Genomic DNA, 12,220 nt, shown 5'->3' with positions numbered 1-12,220 from the left:
AGTCAGGGCTGTCTTCCATTCTATAGGCTGTAGGGGAGAATACATTTCCTTGGTCATTCAGGTCATTGACAGAATTCAGTTTCTTGTGTCTGTAGGCCTAAGGTCCCTGTTACCTTGCTGGCTGCCAGTTAGAGATTGACTGCCACCCCGAAGGGTGACATTCTTGCATGAATTATTTCCATGTGTGATTATATGGTTATATCTTCCTAAAAAAATTGTCATAACTTCTTTTTTAATTTAAAATAAAAGTTCACATTTATACAGAATTTATGCTGTAGTTAGAATGTACCCATCAAAACTCATGTTGAAATTTAATTGCCATTGTAATGGTATAGAGATTTGAGGTCTTCAAAAGGTGATTACATCATGAGGGCTCTGTCCTCCTAAATGAATTAATGTCATTAATGGGTTAGTTATTGCAGGAGTGAGCTCCTGATCAAAGGGTAAGTTGGGCCTCCTGATCAAAGGGTAAGTTGGGCCTCATTTCTCTATGTCTTACATATGCCATTTGATACCTTTCAGCATAGGATGATCCTGGCCAGATGCTGTGCCATCCTCTTGGACTTAGCTTCCAGAGCTATGAACCAAAAAAACAAAACAAACAAACAAACAAAAAATTCTTTTCTTTAAACTTTAGCCAACTTGTGTCATAGAAGCAGAAAATGGACTAACACAGAAAATTGTACCAGAAATGGAATTGTTGCTATAATATATACCTGAAAATGTACAAGTAGCTTTGCAACTGGGTAATAGTCAGAGGCTGAAAAAATTTGGAGGAACAGACTAGAAAAAAAATCCTAGATTTCCATAAATGGAACATTAAGGACAATTTTGATGAGGGCTCAGAAGAAGATGGAGCTCTAGGGGAAGTCAAACTTCTTAGAGATTACTTATGTGGTTGTGATCAGAAAGCTGGTAGAAATATGGACAGTAAATGCCATTCTGATGAGGTCTTAGATGAAAATGAAAAACAAAGTATCAGATAATGGAGTAAAAGCTATCTTTGCACACAATTGCAGAGACCAAGACCTTGGCTGAATTGTGTATATGCCCTAGATAAGGATTTAGGGAATGAAGAATTTAAGAGTAATGAAAGAAAAAAGAATTTTTGGAAGAAAAAAATATTTAAGCAGCAAAGTATTCAGGCTGCCGTATAATTACTTTTAACTGCATACGTTGAGATGCAAGAATAAAGAAGTGACTTGAAGATGGAATTTATAATTAAAAGAGAAATAGAATGAAAAAATTTAGAAAACTTGTGGTCTGGTCATGTAGAGTGAGAAAGCATGTTTGGGAGAAAATACTAAGTGTATTAGTCTGTTTCTGTTGCTTATAACAAAATACTACAGAACTGGGTGATATATAAGGAAAACAAAATTTATTGCTTACAGTTCCAGAGGCTTGGAAGTCCAAAGTCCAGGGAACACAGTTGGTGAGCGTCTTGGTGGTGACTTCAGTGACATAGGCTGTGACATTGTGAAATGGCGAAGCAGAGAGAGCAGAGAGAGAGAAAGATAGATTTTCCTCTTCTTTTAAAGCCCTCAGAACCATGCCGCGACCACCACTTTTAATCAATTAATTGCTACGTGGTCCTACGATCCAATCACCTCTTCAAGGCTCCACCTTTCAATTTCCATAATAGGATTTCCCACCCTCTTAACAGTCACAGTGGGGGCTAAGTTTCTAATACTCAAAACTTGGGGGACACAATTCAAGCTTCAATGAGTTTCGGGGAGACATAATTCAATCTACACTACACTAAGGGTGTGGCCAACTGACCATCTGCTAAAGAGATTACCATGAATAGAGTGATCCAGGTGCTATTCATCAAAACATTGAAAGAAAGATCCCAAAAGCATTTCAAAGACCTTAGAGACTGCTGCTCCCATCACAAGCCCAGAGCTCTAGGAGGATGGAATGGTTTTGGGGAGGGCACCCTCCACAGGTTGACTGCCCAGAACTGCCTCAAGTCTCTGCTCCTTGCATTCCAGTACATTGCTCTGGAGTTGTGACTCCAGAGGGCTCAAGTGCAGCTCTACCTGCTGCTCCAGAAGGCACATGTGTTTAAGACTTGGCAGTGTCCACATAGTGTTCAGTGAGGCTCACAGAATGCAGGAGCCATGGAGGGCTGGCTACTTCCTCCCAAATTTCAAAGAATGTTGTGAATAGCCTGGGGGCCTAGATGGAAACTTGCTACAGGGGAAAGCTGCTGCAGAGAGTTCCTACTAGGGTAATGCCTCGTGGAGCCATGGATGTGTGACAATCACCAAGACTCCAGCACTGTACAGCAACCAGCATGCAACTCCAGCCTAGGATAGCTGTGGTCGTGAGACTTCAACCCATCAGAGCTGCTGCATGGGCTGAGCCTAGCAAAGCCATGGGAGTGGGGCTGCTTGAGGCCATGGGGGCCCAGCCCCCATTAAAATGTGCCCAGGTTGCAGGGCATAGAATCTAAGGAGATTATTGTCCAGTATTAAGATTTAATTATGTTTTTTCTGTTGGGTTAGACTTATTTGGGACCACGTATTTCTTTCTTTTGCCTATGTATTACTTCAGGAATGAGAATGTTTATCCTATGCCTGTCCTACACTGTATTTTGGAAGCATGTAACTTCTTTTAATTTCATGGGCCCACAATTGGAGAAAATTTTTCTTAGTATGAATCATGCCTTGATTCTCATCCATATCTTATGTAGATGAGACTTTGGACTTTGCGTTTGAGTCGGTGCTGGAATGAGTTCAGACTTTGGGGCTGTGGAATAGAATAAATATATTTTGTACGTAAAAAGGACATGAGTTTTGGAGGCCCAGGAGTGGAATGCTACGACTTAAATATCCCCACCAAAACTCCTGCTGAAATTTAATTGTCATTGTAATGGTATTGAGAGATGTGACCCTTAAGAGGTGATTAGGTTGTGAGGGCTCTACCCTTATGAATGGATTAATGCCACTATTATGGGAGTGGAGTAGTTATCACAGGAGTGGACTTTAGATTAAAAAAAAATGTTTGGCCCCATTTGTCTGTCTGTTTCATGCACTTCCTTGACATAGGATGCCTTCTGCAATGAGATGACTTTTGCCAGATACCAGTATCATCATCTTGAAACTTCCCAGTCTCCAGTACTGTTAGCCAAATACACCTATTTTTTTCCATTTTGTAGTGTTCTGTTATAGCAGTAGAAAACAAACTATGACAATCTATATTCATGCTATTATACACTTTTTATTAGAGTGCCTAAAAGTTGTGATAGAAATTATTTAACTTTGGAAATAAGGCAGATGACCTCAAAGTTTGTCTCATTAATGAGAATCTACCCCTGGCATAACTCATTTGAAATTTAGTTTTCATTTTTGTTGCCCTCCTTGAGAGTGAAATAGGAATGCATTGTTGAGATTATTTTTATCAACAATTATGTACTGACTAATCACATAGGTTTATGCTGACTGGTTTTTAAAAATGGTTCTATATATGACATAACTTAAAACATACATCTCCTTCTAAACTCTGTAGGAATATGTAAAATGATGTGAAAATGATCACTGGCCTGCTTATAAATTTAACAACATATTAATGCCCCACTAGAAGTTTTAAAAAATGAATGTGCATGTGTCTGTGTGTGTGAGTGTGTATTTTCTTCTGCTTTAGTGAGATGATTTTTTATTTAAAATTTTTATTTATTATTAGCATATTCATTCTTACAAATTGTGAAATTTCTTTATGCCCTTTACCCGACCTATTACTTCTCAAACCCCTACCCTCTCTCCCCCCATCTCTAGCATACTTAGGTTTGTTCTCTCCTTCTGAACGTTCAACATATTGCTGCAGTCTTTTCTCTCTTTGTTTCCTTCATTCCTTCTTTCTTCCCTCCTTCCCTCCCCCACCAGCCAGTTATGAGTGAGAACATGCAGTATTTTTTTCCTCTGTGGCTGTCTTATTTCACTTAACATAATTTTCTCCAGACTCATTCATGTTGCTGCAAATGGCAAAATTTCATTCTTTTTCATGGCTGAGTAGTATTCCATTGTGTATATATACCACATTTTCTTTATCCAGTTGTCCATTGATGGACCATTAAGTTGGTTCCATATTTTAGTGAGGGCAATTAACAATGACTTACAATTTATATTCCTGGAGCATATCTTATTTCTCAAGGTAAAATTACTTCCTGTTTCCCTTTTAAAACACATATAGAGAAAATAATCTGAAGTATTTTAGAAGTAGGGTAAATTTCTTTAGAAATATCTTTTTTATTATGCTCTTCCTTAGTCTTGCAAAGGTGTTTCTATTAGGTCATTTCATTTTCGGTTTTTCTCTGTGTTGGGGGTGGGGTGGGAGTAGGGGTTGATTGTAAACTCTTCTAAGTATTTCTCCTTATTTATTTATTTCCCTTTTTCTTAATTTTATTTTGTCGATATACAATGTGGTTGATTATTGAGGCCCTTTACCGAAACCACCCTCCCTCCTCCCTCTCCCCCCTCCCACCCAACAATGTCCTTTCTGTTTGCTTGTCGTATCAACTTCAAGGAATTGTAGTTGTTATGTCTTCTTCCCCCCCTCCCCAGTTTTTTTTTTTGTGTGTGTGTGAATTTATTTATTTATTTTTAGCTCCCACCAATAAGTGAGAACATGTGGTATTTCTCTTTCTGGGCCTGACTTGTTTCACTTAATATAATTCTCTCAAGGTCCATCCATGTTGTTGCAAATGACAATATTTCATTCATTTATATAGCTGAGTAGTATTCCATTGTGTAGATATACCACATTTTCCATATCCACTCATCCGATGATGGACATTTGGGCTGCTTCCAACTTTTGGCTATTGTAAAGAGTGCTGCAATGAACATTGGGGAACAGGTATACCTTCGACTTGATGATTTCCATTCCTCTGGGTATATTCCCAACAGTGGGATAGCTGGGTCATATGGTAGATCTATCTGCAATTGTTTGAGGAACCTCCATACCATTTTCCATAGAGGCTGCACCATTTTGCAGTCCCACCAACAGGAATGAATAGATATTATTCTCTGAAGAGCACAACCATACCTGTTTCACTCTCCTTCTGGTGAGTTGTTGTTTTTGTATTCAGTGGTTTAACTCTTTCATTCCTGAAGGTGATTTAACCACTTGGGAGAAAGACAAGAAGGATAATTTCTGGGTTAGCTGACAATGTGACTGGTTAGGGCCCAACACCTCTAAGAAGAGCTTGTATCCTGGGAAATAAATGTCTTAAAGTTTGAAGTACTGATTGATTAAAAGCTGTCATATTGGACTAAGGCTTATCTAGGTACAAAGTTTCTATCCTAAGTGTAATGTTAAGATATCTTCTCTTCAGAAAGTGTGCAACTCTTATCCCCACAGCAGTGGGAGAGACAAGGGGAAACACACAGTGATTCATCCCTCCAAATACTACAACATCTGCTGAGGAAATAAAGCTGGTCCTACAATCCTCAGCCTGCTCATTCCCATGACTGGTGCTTTGGTGCTCAGCTGTACTATGCACAATAGCCTTAAATTCTATCTCTTTGCATTGTGAGGTGACATGTAATTAAGATTTGACACAATGTATTCTGGTTTGCTTGAGAATCCTTCTTCACTTGGGTGTAATCTTTAGGAGTAAGGAACTCAACCCAATTCTGAAAATACGCTGTCTGAGGGCTGTACCTATCCTAGCAACAGCAAGTCCTGATAGACCCAGCAATTTTGCACAGAGTTTTGTAAGTTTTCAAGGGTATGGTGTAGACAGTATCAGGTACCTATTTGTCATATTAAGCAGAGGTGATATAAAATACATTGGGAAGAGTAACTGAATAAGGGGGAATTTTAGTGAATCATTTGCCCTTTATATTAGGCAGAGTAGCATACCACCTATTTGGGTGTATGTATATACACAAATATACATGTAAACTTAGTCATAGTTTTACTGTCTTAAAAGAAATGGTTTTCACTTACGGCAAATTATTAAGCATAGTTTGCATTTGATACAACTCATTTTTAACCCAATTTCTTATAATGGAATTATATAAAATATCTTTAGTTTTTTTCACAGCCCTTTCTTTGGTCATAATCTAAAAATTAAACCAGATTCTGCCCAAATATTCTGTGATAGGTTACATTTTTCTTCTTTTAGCTCATCAACTCAATCATTTAATCACAATTTTATGATGAAGTCAGGGGTTATTTCTATATATAGGTTTTGAAGCTCACCATGATTATTATTGTTTAAGAAAAGTTAATATAACTAAATTGCACAAATTTATATTCATATCAAAAAATATGTAGTGTTTCAGTTTTCTTTGCTTAAATCTTGATATTTAGGAAAATTAAAGTCCATGGGAAATATATAAAAATATCCTTTTTTTCTTGTATGTCTTCTACTTATTAAATGTTTTTGTAACAGAAAACATGTTTTATATTAATTCCTTTGTTAAAAATAAACATGAGCTGTCTGGTTAGCTCAGTTGGTTAGAGCACCACCTACCTTGTAACACCAAGGTCAAGGTTTCAAATCCCTGAACCAGCCAGCTGCCAAAAAAAAAAAAAAAAAAAAAAACAACCCAAAAAACAAAAACATAAAAATATACATGTCTAATTATAATATGCCATGGTGACTGATATGCATTATGTTCAATACTCAGAAAGGCACTGTTACTCTAGTAAAACAAATTATTCCGTGCTACCCACCATGACCTTGCTGGATAAACTAATAGTTTTATCTTCCAAGATATTTCCACATGTGACAATTCATATTTCCTGTGACATTTTGAGAAATGCTGCCCAATCAGCTATATATACATATATCAATCTACCTATAAAAGTTCACTACTCAAATGTCAATTCCATTTTCAATTTTCCTTGGTAAATAGATATTGAATATGTGAAGAAGGAGCTTGTCTCAAAAGTTTAGAAATTTATGTCATTTTTGTTAAAACTCCTTCTACTCGGGTGGACAACCAAAATGTCATTTGGAAAGTTACGGTGCTATGGCAACCTCTAAGTACATTTCCAAGCAGGTTATCCTAGAGACAGGCTCACGAACCTAATTAAGAAGCAAAATTTACATGGCTCATTACATTGCTTTAAAATGTAACAAGAAACAAAGAAGAGGAAAAGGGATAGATTAACAGTGGCGACAGGGTGAAATTGGGGTAGAAGGAACATCCTACCTCAATCCAGTATTAACCAACATTCTTATTCTCTTTCTCTCCCTCTCTTTCTCTCTGCCATATCAGACTTCCCTTCTGATCATGTGGATGAAAGACCAGAGCTAAAGATGAACAAAGGGGTTCAGCAGACAGAAGATGCACAGAGCTAACAAGTTTGCTCTATCAGAGTGACTCAAGGCCAACTTTCCTTACCATAGTTGTATCTCTCCCAATAACCTGATGAACAGTTATGCTTTTTATCTGTTTCTAGGGAAGAGCATGTGTAGGATCAGAATGAGCTCATACTTATTGTCACCAGTGGGGTGCCAATTTAGGGATAATATAGCTGTCAATCTGGAAGTAGCATTATTTGTACCTTATTATGAAGTCTTTTCATTCTTTTCTATCTATATGTGACATTCCTATTTGTTCTGTCCTTTTAATCACATATTCCATTTATTTTACCTTTAATATTTTTATAGATTTGACTCACCCTTTATTTTTCACACATCTTATGGAATTCTGTGTATATCAAAATCTATGATTTAATCATTTAATATCTACATTATTGATAACTTAATTTCTCTAATTGGCACTTTTAAGAGTTTAATACATTTTTTAGTTTTGCTTTGATTTGTTGCTGTCTGCAAAATAATTAAATATCTTTAAATAATATTGCAAAGACTTGTTATAAAAAGGAATTTGATATTCAAAAACATATTCATTATATAATATCTTGCCAATTGATCCAGACAGTCATTTAGAACAAAAGTGACCATGCATCAGCAAAGTCGTAATCTGACCTATTATTGAACAATATCATCTAAGTAGTAATTGATTGTTGAAGTGGCTTAATATGGCTGCCGTAAATGCTTTACTACTATATTAACAATGTAAGGAGCACATGAGGTACCAAATTCCGTTTTGGCTGATTTTTCCCTCTTCTCTGTTATAATCTGATAGACAGTGCCACAGACTGGATGTTTGGTTTGTGTTCCTCAAAATTTATATGTTGAAGCCCCAACCCCCACTTTGGCTGCATTTGGAGATAGGGCCTTTATAGAGGTAATCGAGGTTATACAGGGTCATAAGGGTGGAGTCTTTATCCAATAGGGTTAGTGTCCTTATAAGAAGAGACAGGAGACAGTTTTCTCTCTCTCTTCTATGTGAGGGCACAGCAAGAAAGTGGCTGTCTACAAGCCAGAAGAGAGCCCTCACCATATCCTAAACACTTAGGCACACAAATCTTGATTTTCCAGCCTCTAGAACTATGAGAAATTTCTGCTGTAAGCCATCCAGTCTATAATATTTTGTTATGGCAGTCCAAGCTGACTAATACAGAGAGGTACCAGGAATGTTTGTTTGGGTCTTTACCCAACTTCTTCAATAATGACTTGCTCACTAAGTGAAATAAGATACCATAACAGTAGACAGGTTGAATTCCTATGAACATCCTTCATGGGATACTAGGATGAGAATGTAAATTATGTTATTAAGGTAAAAAAAAAAAATAAAGACATCTGAAAGCCATTCTACCAACTAACTACTTTAATCCCAACCATTTTGACATTAACAAACTAAATTCTGGACTTATGACTATGGCCCAAACTTTTCACCCTAAACTATTCTGATCAGAATTCTTAGTTTTGAATACTGGCCATTTTTTTTTTCTTTTTAGCCTTTATTTCTGGTTTAACATGTGTGACTGCTATCCCAGCTGAAACATTTACATCTTCCAGAAAATTGAGTTATCCTTCCAACAATAATACATAGGTGTTTCTTGGAATATGCCCAGTTTTGTTTTTGTTTTTCTGCAACCAGTCTGTCTTTTGAAATCATACTCATAGTATAATTGCCCAATATATTTCAGTCATGCAAGAAGAAAATAAGTAAAATTAGATTTAGTCTATATACTTTATAAACTTGGCTAACTTTAACATTTGCAAGGCACTGAAACCTCAGAAATGTTTTTTCCTTTGACAATTGCTACTTCTCAATATAGAAACAAATTGGTGGATGATGAAAATTGGAAATTGTTGTTGAGATGATCATTGCTTACTCTGAAGCATTCTTTGAATTCCAATTATTGGCAGCTGGTAACATATGCTCCTCAACATATCTCGGGCAACTATCAAACAGAAGAGGTAGGAAAATCTTTCTCTTTCTAATTGTTTTTTTCCCAGCATTCACTCGTTTTTCTTTGGGATATGGCTACCATGGAAGATGATGGCCTTAATGTGGTAAAGTGGTAACACAATTATCTAAGAAGTAACTATCAGAACATGCTAGTTGAAAAGATTAAATTACTTTATGCTTAAAATATATATTTTGTGTTTGACATTAGAAAAAGTTATAAGTAGGTATAATCTTATATTACCTGCTTTTATATATCTTACTTTTATACTGAATTCAGTTGACAGTATAAACAAAACTTTTAATTCATCTGCTATTTTATTAATTTAAATAATCTTTAGGTATGTAAAACATATTTTTAAAAAGCCACTTCTATTAGTAAGTATTAGTCAGTTTCTATTGCTTATGACAAAATATATGGAACTGGGTATTTTGTAAAGAAAACAAAATTTAATTGCTTATAGTTTCTGAGGCTAGGAAGTCAAAGTCCAGGGAATACAGATGATGAAGGTCTTGATGGTGGTAACAGTGATGGCAGGGTATCACATTGTGAAAAGGCAGAGCAGAGAGGCAGAGAGAGAGAAAGACAGACTCTCTTCTTTTAAAGCACTCAGAATCATGTCCCTTAACAGCATTTTTAATTGATTCACTACTGCATGCTCCTATAATCCAGTGACCTCTTCAAGGCTCCACCTTTCAATTACCATAGTAGGATCTCCCACTATCTTAACAGTCACAGTGGGGGCTAAGTTTCCAATACTTAAAACTTGGGGGACACAATCTAAGCTTCAGTGAGTTTTGGGGGGACATAATTCAATCCACTACATTCTGCCCCTGGACCCCCAAAACTCTTGTCATTTCACATACAAATACATTCATTTCATCCCCAAAGTCTTAACTTGTTTCAACTCAAAAGTCCAAAGTTCAAAGTCCCATCTGTAAAATCAATGTAAGTTATCTACTTCCAAGATACAATGGTGGGACAAACATAGGGTATACATTCCTGTTCCAAAATGGAGAAATAGGGCAAAAGAAAGGTGTAGCAGGTCCCAAACAAATCTAAAACCCAGCAGGACAGGCATTAAATCTCAAAGCTGGTGAATCAGGTATCTTGACTCCATATTCGACCTCCTCTGCACGCTGCTGTGGGTTTGGGTCCCAAGTCCTTGAGCAGCTTTGCTCCTATGGCTTTCCTGGTCTCAGGACATACTTCAGCTCTTCCAGGCTGGTGTTCCACTCTGGTAGCTCCACAGGTCTGAGGTCTCCATGGCAGTCTGTCTCTCATGGCTCCATTAGTGCTATTGGGGTTTTTCTGCTGCAGCTCTGACCCCATATTTCCACTAAGCACTGCTCTAGCGAAGGTTGTCTGTGGTGAATCTGCTCCTGGGGTAGATCTCTTCTTGGGTCCTCAGGCTTTTCCATACCCCCTTTGAAATCGGGGTGGAGGCTCCCAAGCCTTCAGAGCTCTGGTATTTTGTGAGCCTGCAGACCTAACACCATTTGGACTCTGCCAAGTCTTCCGGCTTGTATTTTACAAAGCTGGGCATCCAGCTAGACCTGGGGCCAATTTAGCCACAGCTGGGGCAGCCAAAGCAGCTGGGGTGCTGGTGTGGCGAGCAGCATCCTGAGGTGGCCCGAGGCAGTGAGCCTTGGATGACACCTCAGGCCTGTTCCCCAAGACTATTTTGTCTCCCTAGGTCTTTGGGTCTGAAATGGAAGGGTTGGTCTCGGAGGCTTCTGCAATGCCTTAAGGGCCTTTTTTCTCCTTCTCTTGATAATCCCTTTCTTTTGTACTAATCTTAGTATAAAAGATTTTGTATTTTTCTTCTGAAAATGCTCTCTGCTTGTCTACCACATGGCCAGGCTACAAATTTTCCAAATCTTTATGCTCTGCTTCTCTTTTAAATTCTGGCTTTACATCAATGCCTTTTCTGCAATAACTCAGCATAGGCTGTTGCAAGTAGCCATGCAGCTTCCTGAATGCTTTGCTGCTTAGAAATTTCTTCTGCCAAATACTCTGGTTCACAACTCCTAAGTTCCAACTTCCACAAAGTCCCAGGGCATGGACAGAATGCTGCCAAGTTCCTTGCCAGTTCATAGCAAGGTTGATCTTTGCCCCCAATTTCCTTAGGCAATGCAGAAGTAATCCCCTCAGGCAGAGGTGGAAAAGCTGCTGTCTCTGGGGATGGGGGTGAGAAGTTCATTTCAGGCAAACGAGACTCAATGCAATATAGGGGTTCCATGTCCTCAGTTTCATCAGGGTTTTCCCACACATCCCCATTCCAACTTGCAGGATCCCATTCTTTCCCAACCAATGCCCTCAAGTTAACAGTAGCTACCTACGACGTTGATAATTAACTGCCACTGTAGTTCAGCCAATGTTGTGATGGGGGCTTGTATGTGATTTTTGGCAATTTCAGCCCCGTGGGCACTGGAGAGAAGATTCTGGCCTAGAACACTTAGCAAACTTTAAGTCACCTGTATGGCGCTTGAGACAAGAATTTGCGTTACTGAGCTCCTCTTTTTCTTTTCTCACTTTGTCCACTGATGTGGAGCAACCAGCCAATGTCATTCGTTATAGTCCTTGGATTTCCACAAATACTCAAAGGTATTATGTTTAGAGTCACCAAATCTTTTGCCTTTTACGAGCAGTGAATCAGCGGTATCAAATGGACTTATTCATGCCAAGGACTATCAGCGAGAAACTTGGACACCCCTTAAAAAATAGCTTTACCAGGTTTCTCAGCATTACTTAATCTAATCAAGTTGACACCTAGAATTAACGTTCCCAGCAACTATACACTTTTAGTGTTGAATTTCAAACTTATTAGTTGAGGAAGTTATCAGAAATAATCAAAAAATAGCATAAGCATAAAGATAGCCATGGTATTTTTCAAAGAATGACATTAATGTAAATAGAATGATTTATACAGATATTGTTTATA

This window comes from Cynocephalus volans, chromosome 5 (genome assembly GCF_027409185.1).
Source record: "Cynocephalus volans isolate mCynVol1 chromosome 5, mCynVol1.pri, whole genome shotgun sequence".
Lineage (NCBI taxonomy): Eukaryota > Metazoa > Chordata > Mammalia > Dermoptera > Cynocephalidae > Cynocephalus > Cynocephalus volans.
Note: the sequence above shows the minus strand (reverse complement) of the source record.